The sequence below is a fragment of the Juglans regia genome, chromosome 7 (assembly GCF_001411555.2).
Source record: "Juglans regia cultivar Chandler chromosome 7, Walnut 2.0, whole genome shotgun sequence".
Lineage (NCBI taxonomy): Eukaryota > Viridiplantae > Streptophyta > Magnoliopsida > Fagales > Juglandaceae > Juglans > Juglans regia.
Window position 1 is genome coordinate 4,803,895 of NC_049907.1, and position 23,977 is coordinate 4,827,871.

The following is a 23,977-nucleotide window of genomic DNA, read 5'->3' on the forward strand; positions in this document are numbered from 1 at the left end:
ATTCATTTATGACTACCCGTTTTTGTCACAAATCTGCCAAGGCTCAAACCTTCTCGTCATTAGAATTAGACTCGTGTTGACTATCGTGTGGGAATATGAGAGTAAAACTCTTGAGAAGACCTTCCCACAACCATGAAGAACCTCAATTCTACAATGCAATGGGAGTAAAATGATGAATGAGAATGAATGCATGTAAACAAATTGACAGAATGCCTAAAACTTTTAGTTGAGACAAAAGATCAAACACTTGGTGGGCAACCCATGAAAACTAAATTATATAACGCACTAACCCACAAAAATCCTTCCTAAATACATTAAGTTTGTATGACCAAATCACAATAGGCACAAAACATAGCCCAAACACAAAAATCGAAGACCTTCCCACAACCACAAATAACCTCAATTCTACAATGCAATGGGAGTAAAATGATGAATGAGCATGAATGCATGTAAAGAAATTGACAGCATGCCTAAAACTTTTAGTTGAGACAAAAGATCAAACACCTGGTGCGCAACCCATGAAAACCGAATTATATAATGCACTAACCCACAAAAATCCTTCCTAAATACATTAAGAATGTATGACCAAATCACAATAGGCATGAAACACAGCCCAAACACAAAACTCCAAGCTTCAAATCACACCAAAAGCTAACAATCCCAAATGGGTGTACGTCGTGGCTTAGAACTAGAAAGGAAGAGAAAAGATAATACAATAGAGCACTTATCATGACTAAGACTCAAGTAGAAGATGAGGTCTTCTCAATTTTGAACGCACAACCAACTCCAGAGCACAAGAGACGTGCAATATAGTGTTTAGCTAGGGCACGCAGAGATGTGAAGGGTGTGAAGCGTGGGGGTAATGTGAAGCTGTGGGGGATATGGGTCTTAGGAAGTATCAGGCATGAGTGTTTCAAAGTGGCTGGTGGTCCCTCTTAAGTGACTATGCCATTTACAACAGTAAGACTTTGAGTCCCAATGGGACTTAGACTTCCAAATAATAAGAAAAAAAAATTCAGTGAAAGCTCTCAGACACCATAAGCATGAGGGCCAAAAAAATATTTTATGCACATGTAGAAAATGTCCAAATGCTAAAAACATGAGAAGTAAAAAAAATCACAAAAATGAAAGATAAATAAAATAACATAAATGTTGACCGACACCCTCAAAAACAATTTTAAGAAACTTAACTGCCTTAAAGCCAAATCACTTGCCTAAATGCACCAAGTGTCCAAGCACAATGTACCAATCACACAACCAACCTTGAAAGATGTTCATACTTTCTTATTTGAAATAAAGAGCAAAAAAGTAAGTGTGGACACATCACAAATTCATCATGGCCAAAGTCTATGTGAGTGTGTGAGTGAGGAAACTTACTCCCAAATGAGTTATCATTGACCTCAAAAGTCAAACTTTATACTAGTGCCTAAATACTTGGAAATAGAATCTCCTTTGAACATAACATTGCTCAACTCTTTGTATGTCCATTTTATTACTTATCCTTTTTTATAATGAATAGAATAATGATTTTTTTCTATAAGAACTTAAGGAATAAGATCCATGTAGTTTGCTTGCCTGTTTTGGCAATAAAGAGACACTGAATCTCTCTATATTGATCAAACCTATATGTCTAGCAAGAAGAGACCTCTTTAGTTTTGGTTCAACTACTATTAGTCAATTTAAGGTGTAGACTCTCCCCATTTAGATAGGGGTGCTACCCGCATGGTGCGGGGCGGGGGCACCCCCTCCCGGCCTCCCGCCCCACACCATGCGGGTGGGGGGTTTATACCTCGCCCCCCGCCCCCGGTCGCTACCAGGGGGAGGGGTTGAAACCACACCCTACCCCGCCCCCTGCTCAACCCATTGTCTAAAAAATTTTAGTCTAAAAATATTTTTTAGACCTAAATTATAATATAATTTAAAGTATAAATTGAAATTTATACATTAAAAAAAATATAAACTCATTAGAGTTATATTTTGGATTGCCTTAGCCTCCTAGGCCAACCATTATATAGGAGGTCAATGCAATATAATAGTGATAGTTAAGCAACATGAGACTTGACGGTTAAGTCCCACATTGCTTAACTATCACTATTGTATTGCTTTGACCTCCTATATAATGATTGACCTAAGAGGCCAAGGCAATCCATTAACTTGAAATTGAATTCAAGTTTTTAACAAATTGCATATATCTATATACAATATATTTGTATAAATTATTTATATAAATATTATAAATTATAAATTTTTACATTAAAAATGGGAGGAGTGCGGGGCGGGGCCCCGTTGTGGTCAATCCACCCCTCGCCCATGCAAGGGCAGGGTAGCGGGGGGCGGGGCCCCGCTGCCCACCCCTACCTTTGGATAGCATTTATGAGACTTTATGGAACATACTTTATGAATAGAATGTGGAAAATAAGTTCTTCAAAATGCACTAGAATATAACTTTGTCAAAACGAGCCATGTGGTCTACAATTAGATTGTAGACTAAAAAGAATAGAGAGATGTTCCAACACCAAGTATGGGAAGTGTAAGGGACCAAGTACTTTAGACTTGGAAAGACAAACATGATATATTTATTTTTCATCTTTTTGGTGTGGTCTACACTTAGTTTTCATGACAAGTGGTAGAGGTCGTGGTTGGTTTGGGCAGGTTTTGAATAAGGAAGTCCCTCACCTCAATCATAACTTACAGGACATGATTATTGCATATTTGCAAAGGCATATAGCAGAATTAAAACAACATCTAGAAGCACAAAACCTAGAGGGTCAGAGGGATGATCATGAATCTAACTCTAATTTTGAGAACCCATATCACAATCGTGCTCTATTTCGGGAATATCGTGATAGGGTAGCGATGATAAAGCATTTGCACTGAAGAGAGTTGGAATTTGTTTCCTAACTCCTACACGTGTCAATACATGTACAAGTGAACATATATCGATTATATATTTATAGACTCCAAATTCTCATTGCCATAGAAAAATTATTGTTTCAAATCAACTACCTCAATATAATCAACCTCCCAAAATATCAAGTTATCAGAACACAACAAACTTACTTAATAAAATTCCTCAATACTCATATAAACCTTCAAGGCTTAATCCATTAGGCTTAAATCATCTCACCCATGCTCCGTAATCTTGATCCTCAGCTGAAATATTCAAATCATCTAAAGAAATATTGTGGAGATAAGGGGTGGGTTATCAACAAATTTCATTCTTTTAACAAACAAAGGTTAAAGCACTAGACTGTTAAAGAAAGTGCAAACCACTTTTTTCTCTCTCTCTCTCTTAAGTCCTGTTCAATATGTTAGTCAAATAACGGGGAAAAACATAATACCGTGACTAAACCAGCAATCATTTCATATAAAAAATGCACTGTCAGAAAATCTAGCGAATGAGAATTAGATATTGTTTATATACCTTCTGATCTCCATGATATTGCTAAATTCTGAAGCAATTCCCAACTGTTTTCATCGTTTAGAAACTTTAATTTGTGAAGGGGGCCCCTTGGAGCTACTTGCAAAGCCAAGTCTTCATTACAAAACGTAAGCAATATTCTGCTGTTTGCATCAATTGGGAAGGCAGCCCGTAAACTGTTCCAATCCTCAGCATTCCAGATATCATCTAGAACCACCAAACATTTCTTTTGCTGCTGAATTTCACAAAGTTTCTGAGCAAGCTCTTCATCTCTCAAGTTTCGAATTGTATCTCTCTCCTCTTTGATGGAGAGATAAGACTAATCAAAACTCCATCCCAAACATCTCTTCTTTGACATCGTTGAGAGATACATGCCCAAGCTCGGCATTCGAAGTGACTCTTGACTTGTGGATGATGATAAGCCTTCCTAGCAAGAGTAGTCTCTCCAAGACCACCCATACCACATGTGGAAACGACTCTGTACTTATATTTGACCTCTTCTGTCAAACATGCCACCACTTCCTTCAGGTTATCGTCCAATCCAATAACAACATGATCATGTTCAACATGCGCATAAGTTTGCCTTTGCTCTCTTATCTTCCACTCGAAGAACTCGGGCCTCCACCTTCCATCGAATTAAATTTTATGCCATAATTTTCTAAACATGAGTTCAATGTAGAAATTCTCTTTCTTATTTTGCCAATCTCTGAGCTAGTTTGGAAAATTTTTTTTGCTTCTCCCAAGATGCAAGCAAACCTCTTGAGGACATTTTGTATGCCTCCTTCCTTTCTGGAGCCAACTTTGAGGGCATACCTGTTGAGGATAAAGAGCAATTACTGAAGCACTACACTACACAAGCATGGAATGGCAGCAAGGAGCACTCACTGAAGCACTCCACTACACAAGCACGGAATGGCAACAATGCAGCAGTAGAATATTTGCATGACAGAGCAGCAACCGAGCACAGCAGTAGGACCACAAAGGCAAATAATTCTGGAAGTTCAATATTGAGCGAAAAGGAATATTTGTAACGCCCCGTCCCCGAGGGTCCGGAGAGTTAATTCATATAACCTGATAATCAACTCTAACAAGGCTAGAGTACTTCCAAATTCAATAATATATATTTCCCAAACTTCAAATCAAACGTAAATACTTCAATTAAATAAACCATATAAACTCATTTATCCAATTTTCAATCCAACAACCCAAATAAAATCAACTCTTCTTCATGTCTCAAATGACAAACTAGAAATAATGTAACATTAATATAAGTCTCCATAAACCGTCTAAATCCATTGAAGCAAACTTAAGAAAAATTTAAATAACTTCCATCATCAACACTAATACCACGAGATACCCAACAACCATTCACTGCTAATCTTCTCCATAAACTCTAATACTGATCCTCAGCTGAATCATCAATGTCATCTGAAATATTATGAAGATTAAATGGGTGAGTTATCAACAACTCAGCAAGCAGAGAGCATATATTATCATATAAACATTATCATTTATAACATTTGACAAGCAGAACAAAACATTTTATTCAGATTATAGACACAACCTGTTTTACTTCTGAAAAGCATTAACAAAACTTGGTACAAAAACTTTAGAGTTAATTTCCAGAAAAATAAACTTATTCCCAAAAAGAAAATCCGTTGGCATTTCCAAACTGAAACATTATAATCATATCATCGTTTAGCAATATCACATCGGGACAATACCATGTTTAACCCCCATGGTAGGGTTATAAACCACCATTATACCCGTGGCTGGGCCGTATTCCATGTTTCACCCCCGTGGTAGGGTTATAAACCACCATTATACCCGTGGCTGGGCCTTAATATAAACAAAACAGATATCATCGGAATCGGATCACAATCATATACAGAATCAGAACTTCATGCCAAGGTTTTCAGATGACACATCATATCAAAACAAAATCCTTAACAGCTTTAGATTACTTCACATGTTCGAGATGAACAGAAACAAAATATTCTCATTTGTTCATAACAAAACTTTTAGATTTTTATATTCGCTCTTTTACATAGTTCAGAAATAAAGTGCACAAAACTAGCTCATGTCTACACCAGTCATGACAGAAAAATATTTTCTCTTATATTGAATTTATGCATATGCAGAATAAACATCTGAGGTTGTTTTCAGATAATTTCTTTTCAAAAACAAACACGTTTATTCTCAAAGTCAACTTCATTTTAGTTCTTTTATGCAAAACTAGTATATGAACCCCGCTTACCTGACTTCTTTGTATTATCAACACCTTGAGTCAGAACTCTAGTAGTAACATCACCTAAACAAAACATATATCCAACATTTAATAACCAATCTAGTAAGCTGCTATTTATTGAGTAATAAATCAAAACAGTCCCTTCAATACTCAATAACTATCATAACAATTAAACCCGAATAACTCTCTCTTCAAACCATTCGCATTTAAAATCCAAAGCAGCCACCTTTTATTAACACCAAACCAACCATAATTATTTCCAAAAACCAACAACAGCAACTCCAATGATTAAAACATAACCCAAACCAAACTTCACTTCCAACCTTCGAATAAAAAAAATTTCAGTGCAAGCATCAATATTCTAGTTATTGAACAATTCAAGACTTGCATAAAAATTCAATACAACTAGCTTAAAACACCCATCAATTTACACTAAATAGTCTCAAATAATAGTCCAAAATAGTCTCACAAATCCATCCAAAATCATACTCCTCAACATCAAGAATTCCATCACACTCAACCACCATCAAATCGGTAACTCTATTACATTTCACAGTCCAAACCTATCATTCAAAAACTACCAAAAGCTTCGGGGAACTTACCCCAAAAGAAATTACAAAGCTTCAAACCACTTCGAATGGGTATAACCCACTGCAATGCACGTCCAAAAAAAATTCACAGCAATCTCTAGTGAAAGAGAAAGTGACCTGCACAAGGAAGGTTTGAGAAGCTGAGTGTGTGCGATGGCAGGCCAAAACAGAGTGGTTTGTGTGTGTGTGTGAGTAAAACCGAGCAGACCCAAAAAGAAGAGAGGCCGCGCGAGTAAAACCAGAAGAACAGGAAAAAGAAGGAAGAATAAAAATAAAAATAAAGAGAGAAATGCCGGATTGAAGGAAGAAGTTACTAATGATTGTTCAAGATGCCGAACAAAATTGCAGTGGAGTCGATAGTTGAAGCTCCAACACCCGCGTTGAATGCACGGTGAAGGGAGAGAAAAGTTGAGAGGAACCGAAGGAAAAAATCTGCTCAAAGGTGATGGTTTGCTTCTTGATCGCGAGAAGAGGTAGAGAAAAAAAAACTGCAAAGTTTGTGGGTGCACGGGTTGAGTAAGACGTGGAATTACAGGGCAGTGGAAAGAAACCGTGAAGACGAAGAACAGTGCAGCAGAAAAGGGGAATTAAACATTCACCCAAACGACGCCGCTCGAGTCTCACATCACACGCTTGTGGGCTGGGCTTCATGCAACCGGGCTGACTTCAAGAAGACTGGGCTTAGACGAGTATTACAATATTCGTGTAAAGGGACAGATGTCATAAAATTATAGGATAGGTTGTTGTAAACTTTGTCTATATATATATATATATATATTTTTAAATAAGAGGTTGGGGCCACATGTCCAAGAGTGACCCCTCTCCAATTTTATTAACAAAACTTCACGTAAAACCGTGGAACAAACAAACACTTGGAGGGTTACAAGGACACCCAAAACCCAGGTATAAAAAGGACCTTATACTCTATAAACAAACAGCCAACAAACAAGGCTTAAAACTCGTAAGAAAACCTTACACGAAAAAAACCTTTCTAAGCAGACCCAACGTAAAACAAGCTCTAAAACCTTAAATGAGGAAGTCCCAGCTTGTCTAGTTTAAGAATACCCTTGAGAGGACGTGGAGGCTTCAGTTTAAGAATACCCTTGAGAGGACGCGGAGTCATTCACATCACTTTGGCACAAGAAATGGTACATCAGTTGAATAAACGGGTTCGTGGAGGCAATGTGGTTATAAAAGTGGATATGAGCATCGATTGGTTTTTTTTGTTACATGTACTGAAGTGTTTTGGCTTCTCTCCGAGGGTCTGTGGCCTAGTCAAGCAGTGCATTACAACCTCTTGGTTTTCTATAGTCATGAATGGTACGTCAAAAGGTTTTTTTCCTAGTGGTCGGGGGTTACGGCAGGGAGACCCCTTGTCGCCTTATCTATTTATTTTAGGGGAAGAAATATTATCTAGATTGTTGAAAAAGTGTTTTGAAGCAGGGGAGATTAAGCCTTTTACTCACCCTCAAGGATCCCCTTTAATATCCCACTTGTTATATGCTGAACGATGTTGTGATCTTTGCCAATGGTGGCAAATCATCTATCATAAAAATCAGGGACACGTTTAAAATGTATGAAGAGTGGTCAGGCCAGGTGGTTAGCCAAGAGAAGTCATCGATCTTCTTCCCAAAAATATCACTGCTGCTCGACGGAGAGGGCTTCTACGTTTGATAGGCTTCTCGAAAGGGCTTTTCCCTGTGAAGTACCTGGGAGCTCCCTTGGTAGCTAGTCGGCTGAAGGTCAACCATTTTGATGAACTTGTGGCACGCGTTAGAGAAAGGTTTGGGGGATGGCAATGCAATTTGCTATCTAATGGCACGCGGTTAATTCTGCTAAGACAGGTGATTTCTAGCATGCCGATTCATTTACTGTTGGCTGTGCATGTGCCAAAAATGGTTTTGAAAACATTATGTCGATTAATGAGTAATTTCTTTTGGGGCTTCTTGGATGGTAAACCAAAGAGGAAGTGGGTTGCTTGGAAAAAAATTTGCAAGCCAACAAAAGAGGGAGGGATGGGTCTGCGCAGTTTTGAGGAAATCCAAGAATCACTTCATATGAAATTAGCATGGAGCTTAATGGTTGGAGGCTCCTTATGGGCATGATACTTTAGAGCCAAATACATAAAAGAAAATCACATTACACTGGTTGATGGCCATAAAGGTACAAGACTTTGGAAGAACATTATGTCCTGCATACCGAAAATTCTAAGCTGGTCAAAGTGGCGCATAAAGGATGGAAACATATCCTTTTGGCGTGACAATTGGCTGAACGCTGGCCCTTTAGTAGATGAGGTTCCTATAATCGATTGTCCTTCAACAAAAGTTCAGGAGTGTAGAATCAACAACGGCTGGAACGTGGATTTGCTAAGGACTCTTGTGGGGTAAAGCAATTTGGAAGAGATTTTAAATTGTGTTGGGGGATACAAAGAATGGGCAGATGTGTTAATATGGATGCCTAGTTTGAATGGCGTTTTCTCAACAAAGAGCGCTTGGGATTGTGTTCGAGTAAAAGCTCCGAAAATGGATTTGGTGGACTGGATTTGGAACCCGGCACTCCCAAAGAAATATTCGGTAACAATGTGGAAAGCCTTGAATAATTGCCTTAGTGTAGACGATAGAGTTTGTAAAGTGGGTATCCCCCTGGTATCTAAATGTGAGTGTTGTGGAAGAGGAAGCCTAGAGGATCAGGACCATGTTTTGGCTTCAGGTACGGTTGCAAAAGAGATTTGGCGAAGAGCTTTAGTTCAATTGGGAATGCCTTTCAACCCGAGAAAACCATGGAAGGAAAAAGTGGGGCTATGGTTCCGACGTGCAACCTCTTCCACCCAAAGAGGTAATTTACTTGGCCTTATACCTTCAATTATAACTTGGGCTCTTTGGCTATGGCGATGTAATGCGCGAATGGACGGAAAGGTGGATCCTGTGGGATCTCTCTGGTGCTCTATAAAAGCTGTGTTTGCTTGGGTGGGGGCAAGGCTAAAAGTTGAAAAAAAAATTTCAAACAGGGGATGAAAAGGTCCTGACTGATCTCTCAATACCAGTAAAGGCTCCAAAGCAGAAAATGGTGAGTATTGTTAAATGGCAAAAACAGGCGAAGGGATGGTGTAAATTGAATGTCGATGGCAGTTGCTGTGGAAATCCTGGAGGCATGGGTGCAGGAGGAGTTATAAGGGATGATGAAGGAACGCTGATCTTGACCTTCTCGGCAGATCTGGGACATGGAACAAATAATATGGCAAAGTTTATGGCTTTAATCCATGGTTTGCGACATTGCCGTGAGCTTGGAATTACAAATGTAGAAGTGGAGTTGGACTCTTTGTTAGTTGTTCGTTGGCTGGAGAAAATTTGATGTGGCATATGGTATCTTGAGGAATTTTGGGAAGAGAAGCAAGAAATTTCTCAAGCATGCAGTATGTGGTAAGACATATCTATGGGGAAGGAAATGCAGGGGCTGATTGGCCAGCTCGTATGGCGTCCACCAAAACTTGGTCGCACTACAGCTTACTACTCCTCCCTGGCAGGAAAGCACCCTGTTCTGGAGCAATAACTCTGGTCAGTATCGGGGATATTGACCAGAAGTTTTGAGCAAACCTTGTATACCACCGAGCACAAACTGATCGGCCTAAACTTCTCAAAACCGGAAGGATTTGGGACTTTCGGGATTAATCCTGTGTAGCATGCTGAATAAAACCTTGGTAAAGGGGATCCTTGGAAAAAATCCCTAACTGTAGCGACTACATCCCGCTCTGCAATATCCCAACACGATTGGTAAAAACCCGATCCAAACCCATCAGGGCCCAGGCTACTATCGATTCGGATCGAAAACATGGCCTCTTTTACCTCTTGGATTGAAGGGAGCTACATTAGCAGCTGATTTTCCTGCGGCAAAACATCAACATTCACCAAACAAGACAAATCCGGAAGATAGCGCCTTGGTCTAGCGCTAAGGAAATCCTGGAAAAAATCCACTGCTCCCAAGTGGATTTCATTCTCGGGGCGAAGCACTTGAAGAATTGTGCTGAAGCTTCCCCTTTTTCCATCCAATTTATTTTCGCCTGTTGTGCTACTTTAGTCTCTTCCCGCTAAACCCACACTGCCAATTTCGCCTTTGCACCCAACAGTTCTGCCTCTACCTCCTCGGAAAAATGTTGCTGAAGTTGGTGCTCTAACCTTTCTATGGTCAGCTCCCAACCTTGAATCTGTTGTTCCGTTCTTCCAAATACCTGTGCATTCCATTCCTTGAGAACCACTTTCAACTTTTTTAGTTTCCCAGCCAAGCACTACAAACCAACTTCTGTATGTTGTTCCTGCCAAACCTCTTTAACTAGGTCTCTAAAGCCATCATGGGACACCCACATATGGTGGAATTTAAAAGAGGGAGGGCCATACCGGGATTCATTCGGTTTTAGGTCAACGGCCATGGGCGTATGATCTGACGACGTTCTTGGCAAATAGTTTAATCAGCACTTGATAAATTCTCAACTGCTATCGAGTTCATAAGGTAATCTTGACCAACTTCTAGCCAAGCCCCCTTGTCCATTACACCAAGAGAAATTGCTACCAAACGACTTCATATCTCGCAGGCCATCACCTAGTCCTAGCCAAGGAGCATCGCTTGGAATATCCTGCTGCAAAGACGCCCACAGCTCCTGACATTCAAGATAGTTGCACCTCACATACACTATTGAAACAAACACCCTCTTGTTCTCATATAACATGGAAACTATGACATGTTGAGCGCTAGCATTCAGGACCACGACCTGTAAATCAACCCTCCAAAGTAGCCATACTTTCCCCCCTTACTCTGATTAGAAAAACCATCTTCAACTGCAGCAAGTTCTTAAGTACATGCAATTTGGACTCGTTAGCAAACGGCTCAGCCAACATGATAAAATTTGGCTTCTTATTTTTCGCTAGCTTTCTTAGTCTTCTTTTTTGACGTTCCCAACCCGCGTTTGTTCCAGAAGAGAAATTTACACATCATAAATTCAAACAAAAGGGCTTGTTAGGAACCCTGTTGGAACTTCTTATTGCTAGAACACACTTGCCTTTCTCCTTCAAACTTTGAATCTCGCTATCCGAAGGGCAATCCTTCAATTTCCCAAGGTGTTCCACAGCCACATGTTTAACATCTGACAAGAAAGCTCCCTGTATTTGCTCCTCCAAATCTTCCTCCCTAAGAAGTGTCCCCACCCCACACTCTGAATCACTCTCTGCCACATCCTCCACCAGACAAAAATTTTTCACATTAACATTACTCAAATCATCCTCTACAGGTTTTCCCCCATCAACGTCTTTAACAACGCCCTGTTCCACACCCATGTTACTCTCCTCTGCCACCAGGTCCTCCTCTGTTCCATGAACCCGACGAACTCCATCCCCCTCCTCTGTACCCACCTCTTCCAGTATCTCTACATTTCTTTCTTCATTGACATCTACCTCCCCCTCCTCTAAATTCACATCCTTTTGTGGTTGTACCTCCCTTTCTTCGGAATTCTTGCTTGGTCCTAGAAAATCAATAGTTAGCTTCCCATCTACTTCATATGTTTTTATACCCATATTTTCGTTGGTTTCTCTCCATCTTCCTTTTTTTTTTCAAAGCCTTATTTCTGGTGTCCCTCCATTTACAGGTTTTTGCATTGTGGCCTTGCATATTACATTTACCACAATATGCTGGTAAGGTTTTGTACACAATCTCAATATATAAACTCGTCGGTTTATGTTGGATTCCAATCCAGATCCCCTTAATAGGCTCTAAGGCTGCATCCATTTCAACACATATGCGAGCTCCATCCTTCCAGGTAGCACATTTTGTTGAGTTATCCCTGCGCAAAAATTTTCCTATAGGGGCTATGATACTCTTCAAGAAGGATTCATGGTAGAAGTTTGGGGGCAAACCCTGTTGAACTACCCACACTGGCACTCGAGATGGCTCCTAGTCTTCTTTAAAATCAGGATGCCAGTGGAAACCTCGGTAGGAAACTCCATCAATGTCTGTGACTTCTCTAGAAAGGGCCTTAAGAAAATTCATTGGCCTTCTCATGGACGAGACAACAGGTTGCGATGTCAGCCCCCATCGGCTATGTATAAATGAGCGAATGACATCAAGAGTTGGGCGCTACCTCAGGAATTTTAGGACCATCGAGTATTTAAATGGCAAAAAATCTACACAACCTCCACACACCACACTTTTTTTAATTTTTATTATTTTTTTCTTTTATCAAATATTTAATATTTGAATAATAAATAGAAAAATTGAATTATTTTAAAAAGAATAAATTCAAAAAAAATTTAAAAAAAATATTAAAAAATATTAAAATTTTAAAAAAATGTGGTGTGTGGAGGATGGGAGGTTGTGTAGCATTTCTCTTTAAACGGGGCTGCCGAACGATCGATTTCCTCCCGGGAAAAAATTACACACACTTCACCATCAATCAGTTTCGCAAGCCTCAGTGCAACATCAACCTCCGGGAGCGGTTGAGGGGTTTGAGCGACCATATCTACAAAAGATCGCAGACAACTAGCCGATGCTAGGGAGCCAACGGGGCCCATGGTGACAGCCATTGCGGCGCACGTCAAGGAAGAACCTACTTGCCCTCCACCATAGACATTCCGTATTACGCTCACACGAAAATGTCTTTTTATTTTCCTCTTTCTGCCCCCTTTTGGTATCCTTTACGACATAGGCCGTCTTTGGATGCCATAAGGCTTTACATTCACAATTGTTGGGGATTATCTTGTTTACTAGTGGTTTCAACAATGAGGCGTCCAAGAAATGTGTTTGTACGTATGTCAATTGAAGTAGATTTTCATAAAGCTCTCTCACGTGAAGTTTGTGAGGTGAATGGAATACATTATAGAGTGTTTCATTGGAAGCCAGACTTTAATGAAGATGAAGAACCATCTTTGGTTTCGGTGTGGATAGCTTTGTCTGGGCTCCTGCCCAATTTCTACCAAGAATCATTCTTGAAAATTTTCACGGCACCGATAGATAGGTATATTCATCGAGACAATCCAACAGTCAGTGCAACTCATACAGATGGGTCTCGGCTATGTCTGGAGATGGATGTGTCGAAGGAACCAATACCGTATTTTTGGATAGGGTTGCCGGGTAGTGGTCGAAAACAGGAGTGATCTATGAGACATTACCAGCATTATGTTCTTGGTGCAAGATTCAAGGACATAATGTGAGGATATGTAAAACGAAGAAGATACAGAAGGGAGAAAAAGTCTGGGAAAGGAAAAAGATTGTCGAGAATGAATTGAAGCCCAAGAGGAGAAGGTGGAGAATGATATTGATAAAGGTAAAGGGGTGATGGTTAATTTGGAACTCGAGAATATGAGTAACTCGTCGCAACTCCAGGTAGGGGACATGGGGATGATTCAATAAGGGAATGAGTTTAAAGGGGTGGAGGATAATAATAAGATTGAGATATTGAAGGGCAAAGGTGTATCAAAAAAGGGGGAAAGTTTTGTGGAAAGGGTTGTAAATACGCAGGAGGACATGGAACATGCTAGTTTGCCATCGGACGATGATGATGCTCTATGAGTGCCTAAAGAGGATTTATTGACATTGGAGGATTCAGTTTCTAAACTTGATCTAGAGTGAGAGGTCGAAATTTTAGATTCTCAGAAAGACTATGCCTTTGAGAATGATGAGGAGGAAACAAAAAGAAAAAAAGGTACACGAAAAATTTATGATAAAGTACGGAGATCGTCTCGAGTGTTAGCTAGACCTAATAAACTTTCTTTATGATCGGGCCAATATTGATATGGAATATTCGAGGTCTATGTACTTCGAAAGGGAGTTTAAAAAAGTTGGTTGGGAGGATGCGGAGAGGAGGGGTGGGAGGCCTCGCCCAAGAGCAGCAATGGAAGAATTTAATTCTTGGATTCATGAATGTGGATGACAGAGTTAGAAGGGTTGGGATTCCGTTAATTTCAAAATGTGATTGCTGTTGTCAAGGTCAGTATGAATACCAAAATCATGTATTATGCACTGGGGAGATTGCTGCTGTAGTATGGAAAAAATTTGGTACATTACTGGGTTTGCCGATTGGTAGATCTTGGGGTGAAACATCACTTAGATGGTTCCGACGTGCGTCAAATTCATCTCAAATGGGGATTATTTTAGGATTGTTGTCTTCTATAATTATTTGGAAACTATGGGAACGCAGGTGTCTAGCACGTATGGAAGGAAGAGTGGTCTCGGTTCAAGCTTTGTGCATTCAATCATACACTGGATTGGCATAATTGCTCATGATGTTACTCGGGTACAGAGGATGTCTCAAAATGTTAGATACATTTTACATAGGGTATCTACAAGAATACTGGGATGAGCTACAAAATTTGTTTCCAGATATTGATTACACAGTATCTCATATATATAAGGAAGGGAATGCGTCTGCGGATTGGTTAGCAAGAAGGAGTGCAATGGGAGGTGATTCGGAAAGGTCTCAGATGTCAGAAGTTCCTTCTTATCTGCAGGGTTTATTGAGGATTGATAAATGGGGTCTCCTCATGATTAGATGTAGAGGTTCAGGAAGATATGGCAAAAGATAACGTTTCTGGTGGTCTGGTTTGGTTTAAAGTTTGTGTTATTATATATATGGGTACTAACTTTTTGTGCAGGTGCTCGGTCTTTTTGCTCTCGTCGTTGGGTATGGGCTCTGGGATTATTTGGCTTTTAGGATGGTGCAGAAGATTTCTTGAAGATATGGTGATCGAAAATGTTTCTGGTGGTCAGTAGTATATTTTAATTGGATTAAAGTTAAGTTTTATTTTTATGTGTACTAACAGTTTTTTTCCAGGGCTATTTTGTTTTGATTTTTATTTGGGTATAGTCTTTGGGGTAGAATCAGATTGTTGTTTGGGATTTATTAGGACTCTGAATTTTTATACTTGGAATCTTTGAATGTAACCACGGTTTTCCTCCGCCACACATGAGGACTATAAATAAAATTGGGGAGGGGCTCCTCGTGGACAGGGGGCTCTAACTTTTACATAAAAATAAAAATAAAAATAAACACACATGTCTAGAAACTATGTCAAATTGAAAAGGAATCGAAATCAACACAAATCGAACAATAATCGAAAAATCCCAAAATTTTTAAAACCCTAAAAATTGAATTTGATGGAAATGTAACAATGCATCAACAAATCAAAGTAGGAATCCAACTTACAGTGTCATGATGGCTGACAAGAAGTAGTCTACAGTGGAGCTAGGCTCATAACGACGTAATGACAACAGAAAGAAGAGGGGCTGCGGGGCGGAGAGATATAGCGAGAGAGAGAGAGAGAGAGAGAGAGAGAGAGAGAGAGAGAAGACGATCTAGGGGGAAAGAAAAGAGTGAGGGGGAGAAAGGGGGAGTCAGTTTTGGACCTCAATTTGCAGAAAATGACATCGTTCCACCTGAAATGGAATGATGTCATGTCACATTCGATGGTTTCAAAATATTAGATGTTTTACATCTGATTTTTTTTTTTTAAAAAAAAGGTCGGAGTTCAGAGCCCATATGGGCTATGACTCCGACTCAGACATCAAAATTTGGAGTACCTTTAATGTCGATTCTGAATTTCGACTTCTCTGACTCAGTCGGCGTTGGAGCAGAAGCAAGCATCGGCTAGAGTTGGAGCCGACAAAGGATTGGCACAGTCCTACCTATCTTCACTAGGAAAATTAACCGCTCTAGAGCTCTTGCTTGGGCACACTGGGTCTTCATGATTACCAAAGCAAGGCCACCCTCAAGCCTCGCCTAGTTGCCTCTAGCTTTTATCGTACTCTAGCAAAAGAAGAGAGAACGGAAAATCCCAACAAGGGGTTGTATTTGAGCCAGGCTTCGACACTCCAATAAATCAAATACTCTCCAAACATTAGGCCAATAAGCTCAGGTTTGCAACTCTTAAACCCGTGGTTTGAATTATTGATAGTAACCAGTTTGGTTTTCTCTAAAAGTTTCTTAGGAACACTGGGTGGCCCTAGAGTCAAGAACACGGGCCCCTTGTACAACAGGCGACTAGGGCAGGTTTGGTAACCAAAACAAAACACAAAATTCTCATCTCATCTCATCTCATCATTACACATTTTTCAAATATCTATATAAAATATAATAAACAATTCAACTTTTTCAAATCCCAATACACATTTTTCAAATCCCAAAACAATAATTATATTAAAATATAATATTTTAAACTTCAAAACAAAACACAAAATTCTCATCTCACCCCCCAAACCTTCCATAAGGCTCATGCATGCCTTCACCACAATAATGTTGTTAAGCATGCCTCCCGCCATGGAAAATAAGGCACACATACGCCCTTGCCATAGCAACGCGGACGAGCATGCCTCCCACTATGTCAAAGAAGGCACACATGCCTTTGCCACAGCAATGCAAACAAGCACGGCTCCAGGCATGAAAACAAGGCACACATACACATTCGCCATAGCAGAGCGGTCAAGCACTCCTCCAACAAACTTGGGCCCTCTGCATAAGTAGCAATTGGGACTAACAAACGTACATACGATTGGGGTTGACACTCGCACAAAAGCTGAGTCCCCCTACAAACTTGAGGGCAAGGTTAAAGCACGCTCGTGCGACTAGTGTTAACACTTACGCCTCAGCAAAGCAGTTGAACAATTCTCTCATAACCTCAACAAAGCAGCCAAACAATCCTCCTACTACCTCATTGAGAAATGTTAGTGCACACGCATGTGATCAAGTCAAATACTCTTGCTATAACCGCCACCAGCAAGCTACCTCAAGGAACAAGCCTTTGAGTTCCATAACCGCCTCACACAAGTTGCCTTCAAAACAAGTCGACAGATTAGATAACTGCTTGAGGTGGACTGTAATACCTCACTCCCTACGATTAATAATAAAGATACTTTTAAAAATTCTCAGGACCCAGAATGCTACTACTGAACCTTGATTTAAAAATATTTTCTTTTATTCTAAAAGGAGCGCTAGGTACAAAAATTCTATAAATAAAATCATTCTTTATTAAAATACTGAGATTATAAACGGGGGAGTGCGCGAAAGTATTTATTAAAATTTCTCAAAACCCAAGGCATAAAAATCATAACTTAAAATATTTTTACATGATTTAGGTCACTGTCACGCCTCTCTGGACTAAGTCTCATCCTGCAGCTCTACCATCATAAATATTGTGGTGATTTAAAAATATAAAAACAAACTAAAATGAGTCGATGACTCAATAAAAAATCCTTAATAACATAAACATACTTAACATAAGATTTTTCATAAAATATTTCATGCTGAGAACTTAAAATCATGATGGTTCATACGTATGCTATAACATGCATGCATGACTTATATTGGCTTATCTGACTTATCTTACTTATCGTACTTGCCCACACACACTTAACCATGCATGCAAAGTTGTGCACTGGCCCCTCATCCCACGGCCGCGAGGATAGCCGCTAATAGTATTCTAGCATATTATGGTGATCAATTCTTAGGTTTGTGGCTTGCACGTTCACCCATAAATTTGCATTGGTACTATCCATCTGAATGGTCATCTGATTAACTGTTCTGAGCTTATCTTACACTTGATCTTATGAAAGCTTACGTGCTTTTTGCAACATGAAATGCATAAGATGAATAATACATGCATAAATATAATATGCAGAATGAAATATGATGAATCACGTGCTTGCAAATATTATGACATGCATGGTACGTAAACACTTGCTTCCAAAAAATTAGCTTTAATAGTAATATATATAACTAGCTAACGTATGATAATCCTAATTTATGATCAAACTACTTACTTTGCATCGTTAATCCAATATTTTCTGCATGAAATCAATCACGGTGTTGGACTGGGAGGTTTATGTTTTTTCTTTTTTCAAATAACATACGGAATGGAAATATTTATAAATAGATTTGGGAGAAGGTGACGACCAGTTTGAGTTCAACTCGGTTAATACATGTAGTGACACTAATATGCTGAACACTCAGTCGCGATCATCTAATAAGAAAGTTTGAATTTAAAAATATGATCTAGTTATTCATTCAATATAGAATTGGCAGTGACTGAAACTGCATAGAAGACCTCAATCAGTGATATCTTAAATTAAAATAAATTTCTAATGATTGGTTTTTAAATTCTAAAAGGAGTCTAACTCGTTCAATAAATAATAAATGAGATTTAAACTAGTTATTGAGTCTAATTAAAACACCTAATCAACCTCAATACTTTATCGCTCATTAGCTTATCCAAAATAGCCCATTAAATATAATTTAGGTCTAATAAAAATTATTAATATCTTGGCCTTAGAATTATTGGGTCGGGTCGTTACATGGACCCAGAGAACGACATGCTTCCTAACCACTTAGTGCAAGTTACAACAAACTAACTCAAGCCTTAAAGCCAACGTGAAATCACCTCAAGAGGGCAAGAAATCCACTAGCTCCTACCAAAACAAAAATGATCACCAAATATGGAATACATGATTTCTGTGCTTTTCCCTGACAAATGATAAACCATTAGACGAGAATATTAATCATACGCTCACACAACCAAACATCCTACAAGCCCACCCTTAGGGGCACTTACAAGGAATGTACAAGTCTCCTCGAGGTCCATCCTTAGAGATCTTCGTTGCATCACACAACAATGGAAAATTGCTGGCAAATCCCTAAATTTATTTTTCTACTATTTTTGTAAATTGTCTCGATCATGATTGACTCAAGGCCTTATTGTTGGAGACTAGTGGAAGTCCATTGTCAAGAATAAAAAGAAAAGATAAAGACAGGAAAGTTGACCGACGAAAGTGATATAAGACAAATAGAACTCAACTCCAGAGAAGGGATGAGACCTCTATAAAAGGAAGGGAGCACTATGAAGGTGAGTGGATTGGATAAGTCTACAAGAAAAGGCTTCTCTACCATCTCAAGGGACTCTCTCTCCAAAAGGGAGGCATCTTTATCTTCAAACTCCTAAGAACCTAATTTCCTCTATGAAGAGATATGAGAGGCTATGAGAAATTGTAAAATTATCCAATGTAATGGATTTCACCCTCAAATAACTTGTGGACATAAGTTTTTAAGAAAAATTGTGTAAATATTTGTATTTCTCATCATTTATAACTTATATGTCTTAATTACTATTCATTTTATGAGTAAGCATCCGAGTACCGTTTTAATGTCCATGACATCATCATGCATGGGCCATTCAACTGTATTATTGGGCTTTGACCCAATTGAAAAAATGCATCAACAGAAGCAATAAATAAAAGCTACCGGGGGAAAATCAAACCATAAATAGAAAAAAGAAGGAAGAAAAATGAGACGGGTGGAGTGTGATTACCTATATAAAATATACCCAAATAGGATAAAAGGAAAAAAAAGAAATTGTTAGTAAGGTCTGCACCATTTTTATAGGGATGATTTACCATAAATTAAATTAAGTGTCTTTTATTTTTATAAAAAATTTATCTTATCTTATCTAATATTTTTTAAATTTTTATATAAATAAAATAAACTGTTCAATTTTTTTAATCTTAAAATAAAAATAATATTAAAAAAATATTCTAATAATATTTTATTCAACTTATCTCATCTAGTGTGCTTTACACATTGGCACAAAAATATAATAATTCTTTTTATATTTATCAGAATTTAATTTAATTCTTGATGAATCCACCTGAATTTAGTTCCATGCAGAAAACTGATTTCAAATTTTGCAAGTATTTATAATAAAATCAAGGTATTTTCAATACAGATAGAGAGAGCTCATGCAAAAGATATCAAAAGACAAGATTGGAGATGCTCTTATGAAAGAAGTAACTAATTAAATGTACCAAAGACATTGAAATTAGAGTAATTAAAGCAGTATATAGCGCATCCCGATCAGATTTTTGAAAATTTCAAGTATGTGCACTGCTACTAGTGATTACTCTTATTTTAGCGTTATTACCTTAGAGTATTATCTTTAAATTTGAAGGGACGGCACCTGTCGGATTTTGTAGAAATCCTCTCCTCCTTTGCCAAGTCTATCTTTGAATGACTTGGACATGTCTACGATTTCCAGTTTTTGCAGGGTAGTGACAAACTGAATTCCATGTGGAACCATCCTCAAATTGTAGCACCCTGCAATCTCCAAATAGCAGAGGTTGGGCATGGATCCTTCCTCCACCTCCCACTCCTCAAAGTTATATAAATAAGCAAGGATGAGGGATTGAAGTTGAAGAAATCCTCCTACAGAACAAACCACCTTCTTCCCTTTGTAGGCATGCAAATCAAGGCGGAGAATCTTTAAGTTGGGAAACTTCTCCAAAGTTGGCATTGGGTCTTTCTCAAGACGAGTCTCAATTAAGTTTAACTGGGCAAGATATGGAGAAATTTTGTCTCGTTCTGGCAATTTCTCTATTTCCCCAACGAGTCGTAGCTTATATATGAAAGGACAACTTGTTACCATTGGTATTATATCCACTCGCTTATCCGTCCTATTTGAAATGAGCTTAAGAACACGAAGACAGTTGAATGTGAAATTTGAAGGCCTTAAGTTCTTTCCAAACTTGTCAAATCTTGTCGTCGGATCTTTAACACATGGAAACAGGAACATTCACAAGTGTTTGCAGCTTACTAGTATTAGCTAGTTTCAACTTCTCACTGACTTGGGAATACCGAGGTAGATACAGATGTCGCAAGTGCTCCATATTTCTAAACATATCGTTTGGAATACTCATTAGGGAATTTGTCGACCGCAAATCCAGTGTTAGCAAGCACTTTAAATTTCCTAGAGATGGGATGCTTCTTACACCAGTATTTCTTAGAGATAAGAATCTCAAGTGGATGAGACTTTCGATCTCACGGGGGAAACCTATTCTCCAATAGCGGTCGATAGAGTATGCAAAATTCAAGACTCTAAGATATTTGAAGTTCCTTAGCATAGATGGATCATACAAAGGCACAGATAATATTAGAAGAGACCTTAGGTAAAAATATTTTTGGGATGTTGATGGAAGTAGATCTCCAAGTATAATAGGTTTTGATCCACCACTGATAGCAACTCTTCGAACTTTACCAACGGGAGCTTCTATTTCTTCCATGAACTCATGACTAATATCGATGACATGGAGAAAGTTTTCCAATTTTGATTTTTCAACACAAAAGTCTCGCATAAGATCATGGAGACGACAGGTTTTGATCCTTGCAACTGAATTCTTTTGTCCTGCTTGTACCATACACCTCTGCACTAGCTCCAATAAATATCGTTCTCCAACATCCTCGAGCGTTTCCTTGTTACTCCCAATGTGCTGCATTTGATTTATAAGACCTTCGGCTTCCCACATTCGAATTAACTCCTTAGTCCGTATCTCAAAATCCTCAGGGAAATGGCCTAAATATAGGAAGCACAATTTCAAAATCGTCATAACTTAAAGCTAACACCGTATTGATCCGAAGATCTTGTTGATGGAGGTATGATTTAACATTTACATGGAGTTGCCTCCACTCTTCTATTGTCTGTTTTGTGGCCAAAAGTCCTCCAAGTACAGTGACGGCCAATGGTAATCCCTTGCAATATCTAACCATTTCCTTCCCTAAAATTCTCATATTTTCCTTGATTATACAATCTGCAAAGCCAACAACAATATAAACAATATCATTTCTTCTTAAATATTAAGGAAAATAAATGCATAAATAAAATGGATTATATTTCATTAGACAAATAACAAAAAATGATTGTTAACCCACTTCATGCGGCTGTTAATTTCTTCAATTGTCACTAACTTGCTGAAGGCAGTTTCAATACATATCAAATTTTGATAGTCATCTTCCAATTCATCTCAATTGAGAATTCTTGTTTAACACCATTTTCTCTCAATCACTTCATGTTGAACGCGTTAAGTTAAATATTGGGGGAAAATCTCAGTAACTTTCCTAAAACCAGCAATCATTTCATATCAAATACTATAAAGAATAAAGTGGATCATATACTGATTATACCTTCTCTCCAAGATATTGCTAACATTCGAAGCAATTCCCAACTCCTTTCAGCATCTAGACACTGCAATTCATAAAGGTGGCCTCTAGGATCTGCATGCAAAGCTACCCTTTTATTACGAGAGGTCATCAATACTTTGCTGTCGGTGTCATTCCTTGGGAAGGCAGCACGGATACTATCCCAAGCATCAATACTCCAGATATCATCTAAAACTATCAAACACTTCTTTTGCTGCTGAATTTCACAAAGTTTCTCAGCAAGCTCTTCATCTCTCAAGCTTCGAATTTCATCTCTCTGCTCTTTAGATGGAGAGATAAGACTAATCAAAACTCCTTCCCAAACATCTCTTCTTTGACATTTTTGAGAGATACATGCCCAGGCACGGAAGTCGAAGTGACTCCTGACTTGCTGATGATTATAAACCTTCCCAGCAAGAGTAGTCTTTCCAAGACCACCCATACCCCATATGGAAACGACTCTGTACTTGTATTTGATCTCTTCTGTCAAGCATGCCACCACTTCCTTCAGGCTATCCTCCAATCCAATAGCAACATCATGTTCAGCATGGGCATAAGTTTGCCTTTGCTCTCTTATCTTCTTACTCAAAGAACTCGGGCCACCACCTTCCCTTGAATCAAATTTTATGCCATAATTCTGTAAATGTGAGTTCAATGTAGAAATTCTCTTCGTTATTTTACCAATGTCTGAGTTAGTTTGGAAAATAGTTCCTGCTTCTCCTAATATGCAAGCAAACCTCTTGAGGACATTTTTTATGCCTCCTCCCTTTCTGGAGCCAACTTTGAGGGCATACCTCTCAATAATATCTTCGGCGTCATAAGCAACGTCTCTGATATCTGCAACCCACTGGCGTACACTATCTCTTTCATTTTGCCTCGCATCTGCATCTTTTAGGAGACTTTGGATCATTTTGAGCTCATCCTGTAGCAGTTCAACTTGGTCACTCACCCCGTGCAAGGATATTGCTTTTTGTATGAGCAAATCACCGAGCCTTTCCACCACAATAGAGACGATAGCCTCTGCCATTTCTCTTCTGCTTGTCACAAAAAATAAGAATAATAGAAGAAGATATGTTAAAGATTTGGATGTAACTCGGCTAAAGTTTTGCAAGAAAGTATCATGATGTTATTGATCTGCAACGCTTGGAATCACGACAAGAGAAGGTTCAACCAAAACTGCGCCAAACAAATCGTCCAGCAAGGTTTCACGCGGTTTTCTCTGAGACTTGAACTCGGTCCCCCAAGAATTTTTGAATTTTAATGCATGAAAGCTATCTTGATGCTTGGAAAATAAAGTCTTGGATTGATGGATTAGCGCAGGTGGGATGGCTCTTTCATTATTTGATGGATCAAGACCTCGATATAAAATATTGTAAGTACGTTTCCAATGGCCGCCTAAGATATTCTTTAGTATGTATTATTTTTCTAAGGACTTTAATATATATATATATATATATATATTGACTATATATATATATATATTTTTAAAAGAGTCAAAACCACATGTCCAAAAGTAGCCCCTCCCCAAATTTTATTAATAAAACTCTCACTTGTGGTGGAGGAATACCTTGGAAAACAACCAATAATCCATTATGCCATAATCCAAAAAAACCAAAACCTCCTACTACAAATACTAAACACAAAAAAACAAGCACTATCTTCGTCTCAGATACGGCAAATTATTTTTATCAAGTCTTAAAAGACCTCTAGTCTCCCTTGAAAAGTCA

General features: G+C 38.6%; 1 pseudogene; it reads right to left on the minus strand.

The window, feature by feature from the left end:
• Window positions 1–19,967: 19,967 nt before the first annotated feature.
• On the minus strand, window positions 19,968–23,515 carry LOC109010762 (annotated as a pseudogene).
• Between the last annotated feature and the right edge of the window lie 462 nt (window positions 23,516–23,977).